The 9,242-nt window shown below is 49.3% G+C and overlaps 1 pseudogene; it reads left to right on the top strand.

Moving 5' to 3' along the window:
* The first annotated feature begins 4,339 nt into the window (after positions 1-4,339).
* LOC148091720 (phosphofurin acidic cluster sorting protein 2-like) lies at positions 4,340-7,486 on the top strand (annotated as a pseudogene).
* Positions 7,487-9,242: the final 1,756 nt, after the last annotated feature.

Genomic DNA, 9,242 nt, shown 5'->3' with positions numbered 1-9,242 from the left:
ATATATCCCATAACATTCCCTAGTTGGAAGGAAACAGGTTGTGATTTAAAAACAGACATTGGTTAAATATTCCTGATATGTGTACAGAAGCTTTACTCCAAAGGGAAGGCAATTAGTTGGGTGTGGGTAAGAGCGAATAAAGTAGCCCCAGTATCTACAGGGGCCTCAGTGGCTTCCCGTTTATGATAATTCCATCTTCTCCCAAACTGACCTGAGAAGAACCACCCTTGGAGAAGCTCTGAGCCTACTTTTGTTTTTTTCTAAGTCTTATTTCAGCCTCCAATAGTCCTTAAACTGGACAGATGTCTCCATGAAAGTTGTCTTGCAAACCCTATTGAGTCATCCTGTGCTTTTGCTCCCAGAAAGCAGTAGGTATATTAATTGGAGTAGGTCGGAAGAGCCAGGGTTACATGTCCTAACAGCTAAATTTCTTTGCAAACCTCTCAGATTCATGGAGAACATTGGGAACAATTGCTGGTTCCCCTCTGGCTGAGACCAGCCTTTCTCCAAAGGGAGCTGTTAGAATTCCCCTCCTCAGTTTCCCTTCAGGCAGTAGGGAGTGTAGGGAGGAGACCCCAGGGGAGGGAAAGAAGGGGAAGGGCAAATAGGGAGAGGAGGCCCAGAGAACAGAGGGTCCAGGGAGGAATGTGGAAGGGGGAGGGTGAGCTGTTGGCAGATAATTAGCTTCAGGAGAGTTCAGAGATTGTCCCTAAAGTTTATAATTACCATCCTTTTTTAAAGAATGTATTTGTGCTTCTCCTTGGAAACTTCTAACTTCCAATGGAAGGCATGCTTTGCATTCATTCATCCATTTTCTTTCTTTTTTCTTTTTCTTATTTCAAGCACTCATTTATTACACTAGTATTTACTGTGTATAATCAAGGGACAAGGAAGTCACTAAACAAACACAGGTAAAGAGAGTCATAGGGACCATATGCAGTAGAGGGTAAAACAATGAAATAGATTATTTTTATTTTTATTTACTTTTTTTTGTTTAAAATATCACAGATGTCCCTTTTTCTCTCCAATGACCCATTCCACCCCATCCCGTCCCCCTCCCCAGCCCCTCTCCCCACCATCGTCCGTGTCCTTGGGTTGTGCATATATGCATATAAATTCTCTGGTTACTATCCCCCTTTCCACCCACCAGTCCCCCTCCATCCCTCTGACATTCTTCAGTCTGATGTATGCTTCCATGTCATTGAGTCTATTCTGTTCATCAGTTTATTAAGTTTGTAGATTCCAAATAAAAGCGAGATCGCATGTTTGTCTTTCTCTGCCTGGCTTATTTCACTTAGCATAATTTTCTCCAGGTTGATCCATACTGTCCCAAAGGGTACGAGATCCTTCTTCTTTGCAGCTGCATAGTATTCCATGGTGTGAATGTCCCACAGCTTTGTATCCACACATCTACTGATGGGCACTTGGGCTGTTTCCAGATCTTAGCTATTGTAAATAATGCTGCTATGAACATAGGGATGCATAGATTCTTTCTGATGAATGTTTCAGGATTCTTAGGATATATCCTAGGAGTGGGATCACTGGGTCAAAAGGCAGATCCATTTTTACTTTTTTGAGGAAGCTCCATACTGTTTTCCATAGTGGCTGCACCAGTCTGCATTCCCACCAGCAGTGTAGGAGGGTTCCCCTTTCTCCACACCCTCGCCAGCACATGCCCTTTGTTGATTTGTTGATGGAGCCATTCTGACAGGTGTGAGATGATAGCTCATTGTGGTTTTAATTTGCATCTCTGATGATTAGTGACATTGAGCATTTTCTCATGCGTCTCTTGGCCATCCATATGTCCTCTTTGGAGAAGTGTCTATTCAGCTCCTTTGCCCATTTCCTAATTGGGCTGTTTGTCTTCCTCTTGCTGAGTAGTATGAGTTATTTGTACACTTTGGAAATTAGCCCCTTATCAGGTACATCTTTGGCAAATATGTTTTCCAGACCATGGGGCTCCTTTGTATTTTGAGGCACTTTGTGTTTTCTTTTCCTGTGCAGAAGCTCTTTAGTTTGAGGTAGTCCCATATGTTTATTTTTCCTTTTGTTTCTCTTGCCCTAGGAGATGTATCAGTGAAAATTCCACTTCATGGTATATTTGTGGCTTTACTGCCTATGTTTTCTTCCAGATATTTATGGTTTCATGACTTATGTTTAAGTCTTTTATCCATTTTGAGTTTATTGTTGTATATGGTGATAGTTGGAGGTCTAGCTTAATTTTTTTGCATGTATCTGTCCAATGTTCCCAGCACCACTTATTGAAGAGACTGTCTTCACTCCATTGGATGCTCTTGCCTCCTTTGTCAAATATTAACTGACCATAATGGTGTGGCTCTGTTTCTGTAGACTCTGTTCTGTTCCATTTATTTATATGCCTGTTGCTGTACCAATACCAGGTCGTTTTGATTACAATGGCTTTGTAGGACAGTTTGATGTCCAACAAAGTGATCCCTTGCACTCTGTTATTTTTTCTCAAGATGGCTGCAGATATTCAAGGTCTTCTTTAGTTCCATTCACTCATCCAACTTGAAAGCCAACAGTTTTCTAATATTTTCATGAAAAAATTACTGTAAGCACCCAAAGACAACTGCATTTTGGCCATTTATAAATGAATATTTTCTAGTTAAACCTTCCCATTTCTGTTTCCTATTAGGAGTATTAATGAGGGCTGGGGTTTGAAAAGTCCCAGCCTTGGATGCACAAGTTCTCATTTTAATTTTATTATGGTTTGCTTGTTTGTTTATTTGTTGTAATATGTGCAGAGGCTGAACAAATTTTCTAGGGATGTTATGTATTGGGTGGAAATGGGCTGCTCATGGGTGGAGCTCCACAAAGATCCCCCCCTTGAGTTCCATTCAACCCTCTTACGTGCCTTGGTTCCTCTCTAGACTGTCTAAAACAACCTGAAGGGCTCGGGTTGTTCCTTGACAAAACCATATGTGCACTCCCCAGGAAAAGCCAGTCAGTTTAATTAGCGTCGAGCTGGAATTTCCCTAAGGGGTGCCTGCACATCATAAGGAATGACCTCTGAGACCTCCACTAACATTCTTAGTCACCTATGAACACCCAATATTTGAGCTGCAAGGAGGATATACCCCGTTATCTTTGGAGCTGAAAGGAGTTCACCTCTCATTTATAGAGTGAGTGTTTTTGGCCCAGATCCTCAGAAAGGATTTCCAATTGAAAAGCCACAGTTAAAAACCAGTCACCCATTTTTCCGACTATCTTGCCTTAGACTATATTCTGTCAACCATAAACCTTAGTTCCACTTTGAGGATTTAAAATACAGCTCAGATAAAGTCATACCCTCTACCACAAGCAAGGGAAGGTCCTGGATCCAAGAGAAAAGTCACCCAAGTTCACATAATGGGTGAAGAACTGGTGGGCTCAGTGGACCCATTGCTGGATCCTTGCAGCAGGTCTGGGTCTGCAGGGTGGTCCTGGGTGAACTTCTGTGGAATCCTGCCAAACTACACCAAGTAAATGTCAATGTAAAAAACATTCAAACCTGTGAAGAATTTTTGTGAGTTTATTTGAGCCAAAATGTCGACAGTTGCCAGGAAGCAAAATATCAACACTTTGAGATAATGCTCTGGAAAATGGCAGTTTTACACCTTCCTTATTTTATAGTTTATAATCTAAAGGGGCGACATATGAGGGTTACACAAAAGCCCCTGGTGATGGATTAGGGAGGTGGGAGAAAGCAAAGCTGGGAAACCATACCAATGAAATTAGTAGTCTCTGTAGAGCAGTGCCTGTGCTTTGAGAGGTCTGGAAAAAGGAAAATTACTTAGACATTCCAAATATCGGTTTTCATAGATGCAAAAGGACTATAGACAGACTCAGTTAGGTAAAGATTGTCCTTTGTCAGGGAAGGTGCTGCCATAAGATATGACTACTCATCATCAATTACTTTTAGTTAAAAAGTTCTCATTTCAGATCATCCTTTGTGTTTACTTTAGGTCTCTGAGTTTGCAAGGCCACCATGCAGTCCTTCCCTGAGCTAGTCCGTTTAGCAGGTGGCCCCTTTTGTTCACACACTCCTTCGATCACTTCTCTCCCACATCTTGCCACCAATCACTAAGTGTTTGGGGCTTGGGTGTGAGCTACAGTCCCCAACCCTCCTGTCAATTCATGAGCTGCCTCTGATGGAATGTCCCTCCTCTGTCCCACCACAGGAGAAAGCATCATCCCTGAAGGTGCAAGCAGCTGCAGCTCCATCACCCCCCACGGGCCTGGCCAGTGCGCCGCCAGTCTCCAGAAGCAGGTGACCTTGAACCAGTTTGATCCCCGGGAGGTGGACTTCTCCAGCTCCACCTGTGTGCCCAGGTTGTGCACCCTGACCTTAAAGAAGATGGTGGTTTTCGAGGAGCTGGAGAAAGAGCTTATGTCCATCTTGATTGCCTTGAAGATGCAGGGCTCCAAGAGCATCCTGAGGTCCCATGAGATTGTGCTGCCCCCCAGTGGACAAGTGGAGACCGACCTGGAGCTGACCTTCTCTCTGAAATACCCCCATTTCCTCAAGAGAGAAGGCAAGAAGCTACAGATCCTGTTGCAGGAGGGGAGGTGCTTTAGGAGCCGGACCATCCTGGGCTACAGGTATCTGGGCTACAAGACTCTGGCTGAGGGCACCATCCACATGGCCCAGGTGATGCAGTGACCTCCCTAGTGCAGCCAGGTGCTGAGCTTCTGCAGCAGCAATAAGGAGGCCTCCCCCAAGGAGGATGAGATTTGGATCTCCTCCCTGTCCAGCCAGCCCATCGACCATGAGGACGGCTCCAGAGAGGCCCCCAGGCCAAGTCTACTGATAACTACTCTGAGGGGGAGTCTGAGAGCTTCTCCTCTGAGCAGGAAGCCAGCAATGATGCCAGGCAGTGGCAGGACCTGGAAAAGCATGTCTTCCATGGGGGGAGCCACAGAAGGAGCAGAGTTTGAAAGGGAGAACAACGGCCATGACCAAGGAGCCAACCTTCAAGCAAAAGGTCATGGCATGGCTGCAGAGGGTCAGACCCCTTAAGGAGGTCCTGGAATCAAAGCAGGAACCTGAGGGGTGTGTCTCTGAGGTGAAGGAGAACCTGGACCTTCTCTATGACACTCTGGAGAACCCCAGTGACTCAGACATGGAGGATAATGATAGTGCCATCAGCACCCGAAAGCCCAAGGGCAAGCCATATTTCAAAGGCCTGTCATATTCCAGCTGGCAGATGAAGACAGGGCGCATCCACAGTACTTGGAACCAGGAGGAGCCTCAGAGTCTTGCAGATGTGCCAGAGAAGACCTGGGCCCCAGGTGGCAAGCAGTCCAGTGACAGAGTCTCAGAATCAGTGGCCTCCAGCACGTCCACCCCCCAGGTGGCCAAGATCTGGAGCTTCTCTCCATTCAGCCAACACATCAAACATGAGGACAGCACCATCCAGGCTAGCCCCCAGGACAAGTCCATGGATCACTACTCTGAGGGGGAGTCTGAGAGCTTGTCCTCTGAGTAAGAGGCCAACAATGATGCCGGGCATGGGCAGGACCTGGAGAAGAACAACTTCCACCTGGAGGAGGCTAAGAATGAGGGGTCATCAATAGAAAGAAAGGCGGCCATGACCAGGCAACAAGATATCAAGTAAAAAGTCCTGGCCAGGCTGGGCAGGGTCAAAGTAGCGGAGAAGGCCCTGGACTCAAGCAGGAACCTGCAGACCACATCCCTGAGGTGGAGGAGGACCTGGACCTTCTGTATGACATGCTGGAAAACCCCAGTGACAGTGGCCTAGACATGGAGGACAGCGACCATGAGAGTGTCCTCAGCACTCGCAAGCCCAAGCTCAGGCCATCCTTTAACAGCCTGACACATTCCAGCTCCCAGATGGAGACAGGGAGCATTCCCAGTGCTGAGAGGCAAAAGGGGCTTCTGCGTCTGTCCCATGTGCCCCAGAAGATGAGAGCCTTGGGTGGTAAGAAGCCCAGCAAGAGAGCCCCCAGCACACCAACCCCTGCGGCTTAGTAGGCACAGCCCAAAGACAGCCCAGAGGCAGGGACCTCCACCAGAGACGTGTTCACCAAAAAGCAGCTTACCGAGGGGCACGTCACTCCTGTCATCCTGCACTCTTGTATTCCCCTCCACCAGGTCCTAGGGAAATAGGCAGGTGGCCAGGACCTGAGCACATCCCTGAAGGAGCAGCCGATGATGCGGCCACAGAACATGAGGGCCAACCGCCGGGACCAGCAGTGCTGGTCGATTCCACCGAGCCAGCTGCTGATCCCCAGTAAGACCGTGTACAACCAGCTAACCCTCATCTGCATCTCCGACTACCAGCTGCCCAAGAGAGTCATCCTTGTCAACACCCTGGACTAGCAGGGGCAGTGCCTGTGGGACATCCTGCAGCAGGTCACCATGCCCGTGGTGTGCACCTGCTCGCCGCTCATGTCCAGGAGGCCTTCAGCACCATCATCTCCTGGATACAGAGATGCAACTGCAATTCCCAGCCCCCGATGCCTTTGAAGATCGTAGTGTGGGGGGTGAAGCACTACTTCAGCTAGGTGCTGAGGCTTTTTGGGGAGCAGCTGTCCCACAAGACGCCCCACTGGCTGGGCTACATGTGTTTCCTGGTCATCCCTCTAGATTCCCACCCCGTGGCCAGGTACCTGGGCTCCATAGATTAGCTCTACAACAACTTCTTCCAAGACCTGGCCTGGGGGCACCTCTTCAATGAGCTGGAGGGCCTGAGTGCCTTGCAGGACTTGGTGCACATCCTATCGAGAATCACACAGTAATTCGTGGTTGGCAACTGTGCCCTCCAGCTGCCCATTTTGGAGGCCATGGTCACCTCCAGGTGGAAGAGCCCCAACAAAGAGTCCTCACAGGAGTTCATTCCCTTTGAGGGGGTGGTAAATGTTGGAAGAGTGGAAACATCCTTGGTTATGACTCAGGTGGTGGGGGCCCCTCGGGCTCCAGCATTATTTCACCCACCCAGCCCTCCAAGGGAGCCTCATCCACATACCCTCCTCTTGGTAAGTGAGTCAGGGCCTGTTCTCCCCCAGGCAGGGCTTTCCCTCCAAGCTGAAGGGGTTGCAGGTGGATTACTAGATGGAAGCCCAGCTCACAGACATGAAGAGAGACTCTGATAAGTAAGACCTGCCCACCAGCAAAAGCATGCTCAAGTGCACCTTCCAGGCTCTGCAGGTCAGCAGGCTGCGGAGCAGCAGCAAGGCCACAGCCACGCCCACCATTTCCATGACAGTGGTCACCAAGGGGAAGAAGAAAGTGATGTTTTTTCCCAAGAAAACCAAGGACAAGGACGTGCAGTCCAAAAGCCAGAGCATGGAAGGCATCAGCCCCCTGGCCTGCATGGCCAAGCTCCCGCAGAACGTGCTGTCCCTTCTCAGTGAGGGTGTGGAGTGGGATGGTGTGAAGTCCTTGTGGCTGGCAGCTCAGTGGTGCTCCCACCTCAAGCACTTCCTCATCTGCATCTTTGGACTCTCCAAGTCCACCTTCTAACCCTGCCCTTGTCCTTGCCCCTCCACCTGCTCTAGCCGGGCACTGGAGGGACCAGCTGCTTTTCTGTTAACATTTCAGTTCACTACAGAGACAGACTCTGGAAGCACAAAGAGAAACAGTCTTCAGTGAGAATCTGCTCATAATCCGGAAATTAACAGGGTGGCCTCCACTAGGAGCCCCCAAGTGCTCTGCTTATTAACCAGACCTCTCTGGTGGGTGGGATATCAAGCAGGCAGTGTTGAGCTAGGGAATCATGGAAGGTGCGTTTTGGACTCAGGACCCTGACACCCCAGTGAAAAGGGTTATTGCCTTTGGGACCTGCCCTTTCTAGAAGCCAGGGCTCTGCTTCCTGGGGGAGCCAGCTCTGGTGTGTGCCCAGACTCAGAACTGAGTGACCAGAGGCCAAGGTCTGGCCTCCCATTGAGGGCATCCTGAGCAGAACGGAGAGGTGGATCAGCCCAGCCCTGGGCCCCAGTGTCCAACCAGCCAAGTAGCCCCAGCAGCACCCACTCATGGTTCCCAATAAACTCCAACCTCACTGGAGAAGGGAAAGGATCTGCACGGTACAGCCTACCCAGGCACGGGAGCTGGACAAACTGGTTGAATACCTGGTGCCCACATTCCTGACCCGGGACCCTACCTTCATCCCCACCTCTCTGTGTTATCACAGAACATTTGCTACCACCCTACAGGTGTTGGACCAACTATTTACCAGGTGAGCACCCTGCCCCTCCACAGCACAGTGGCCATTCGGTCACCTGCTTGCTGTGAGTCTTCAGGCCACTGCATCTCTCTGAGTGTTTGTTCCTCTGAACACTGAGTAAACCAAGGACCAACCTCACAGGGTTATTGTACACACTGGGTGGTTCTCCCTGGAAGTGCTCTCTGGGGTCCTGGACAGTGGGGAGGTCTGCTGGAAGGGCTGTGGTTGTGCTAATTCCTCATTTTCACTTCCTCATGTCAAATCTTCTGCCTCATTTGTGATTCTCCTTGGGCCTTGGCATAATCTCTCTTCTCATTTGACAAAGAGATTGGAGATTCCATTAGGGTCCCTGTCCTGGGTGAAGCCAGAACAGAAACCCCAGGAATGAGCAGCGGGTCTGCAGGCTCACTCAGTTGTCTCTGATGGGGCTGGTTTGAACTCCTTCATTCAGAAAATATATTAGAAGCCAGACCAGTACAAACAAATCTCTAGGCACTGACCATAATCCAGTGCACAGAGCAAACCCCAACCCTGCACCCCAGAGCTTCCTGCTCACCAGGAGTGATTCAGCCACACTAGCTGCACAGGCAGGTAATGTCCACAGGATCGTCCATGTGATGTCCTTCTGGCCTCCTCTACCAATGGCTGAATCTTTCCATGTTGTCAAGAGGACGGTGAACCTCAGGACCAGCAGAAACAGTGAGTGGGCTTTGGATCAGAGCTGTGATGGCAGGATGGGGACTGTGAATTAAAGGTGCTAGCAAAACCCTGGATGCCACACATCATGGGGTTTCTGCAAGAAGGTTGAGGTCTGAGGAGTTGTCCTAGAAAAAAGGAAAGGAGTCAGAGAGAGCTGTGGGTGTTGATTTTGTGGTGTGGGAGAGCATGGGAGAGGTCAATTGGCACAGCCAGCCCCTCAGAAAATCCACCCCATCCCAGCATAATCCCAAACCTGCCTCCACCCCTATCCAGGGACCCATACAGGGGGTGTGAGGAGCACCCTGCTTGCTTATCTGGTAGAACCTCCATAGTGGCAGCTTGGCTGGTGCTACC

The sequence above is a fragment of the Miniopterus natalensis genome, chromosome 13 (genome assembly GCF_054644295.1).
Source record: "Miniopterus natalensis isolate mMinNat1 chromosome 13, mMinNat1.hap1, whole genome shotgun sequence".
NCBI lineage: Eukaryota > Metazoa > Chordata > Mammalia > Chiroptera > Miniopteridae > Miniopterus > Miniopterus natalensis.
This window is presented reverse-complemented; position numbering and strand designations above follow the sequence as displayed.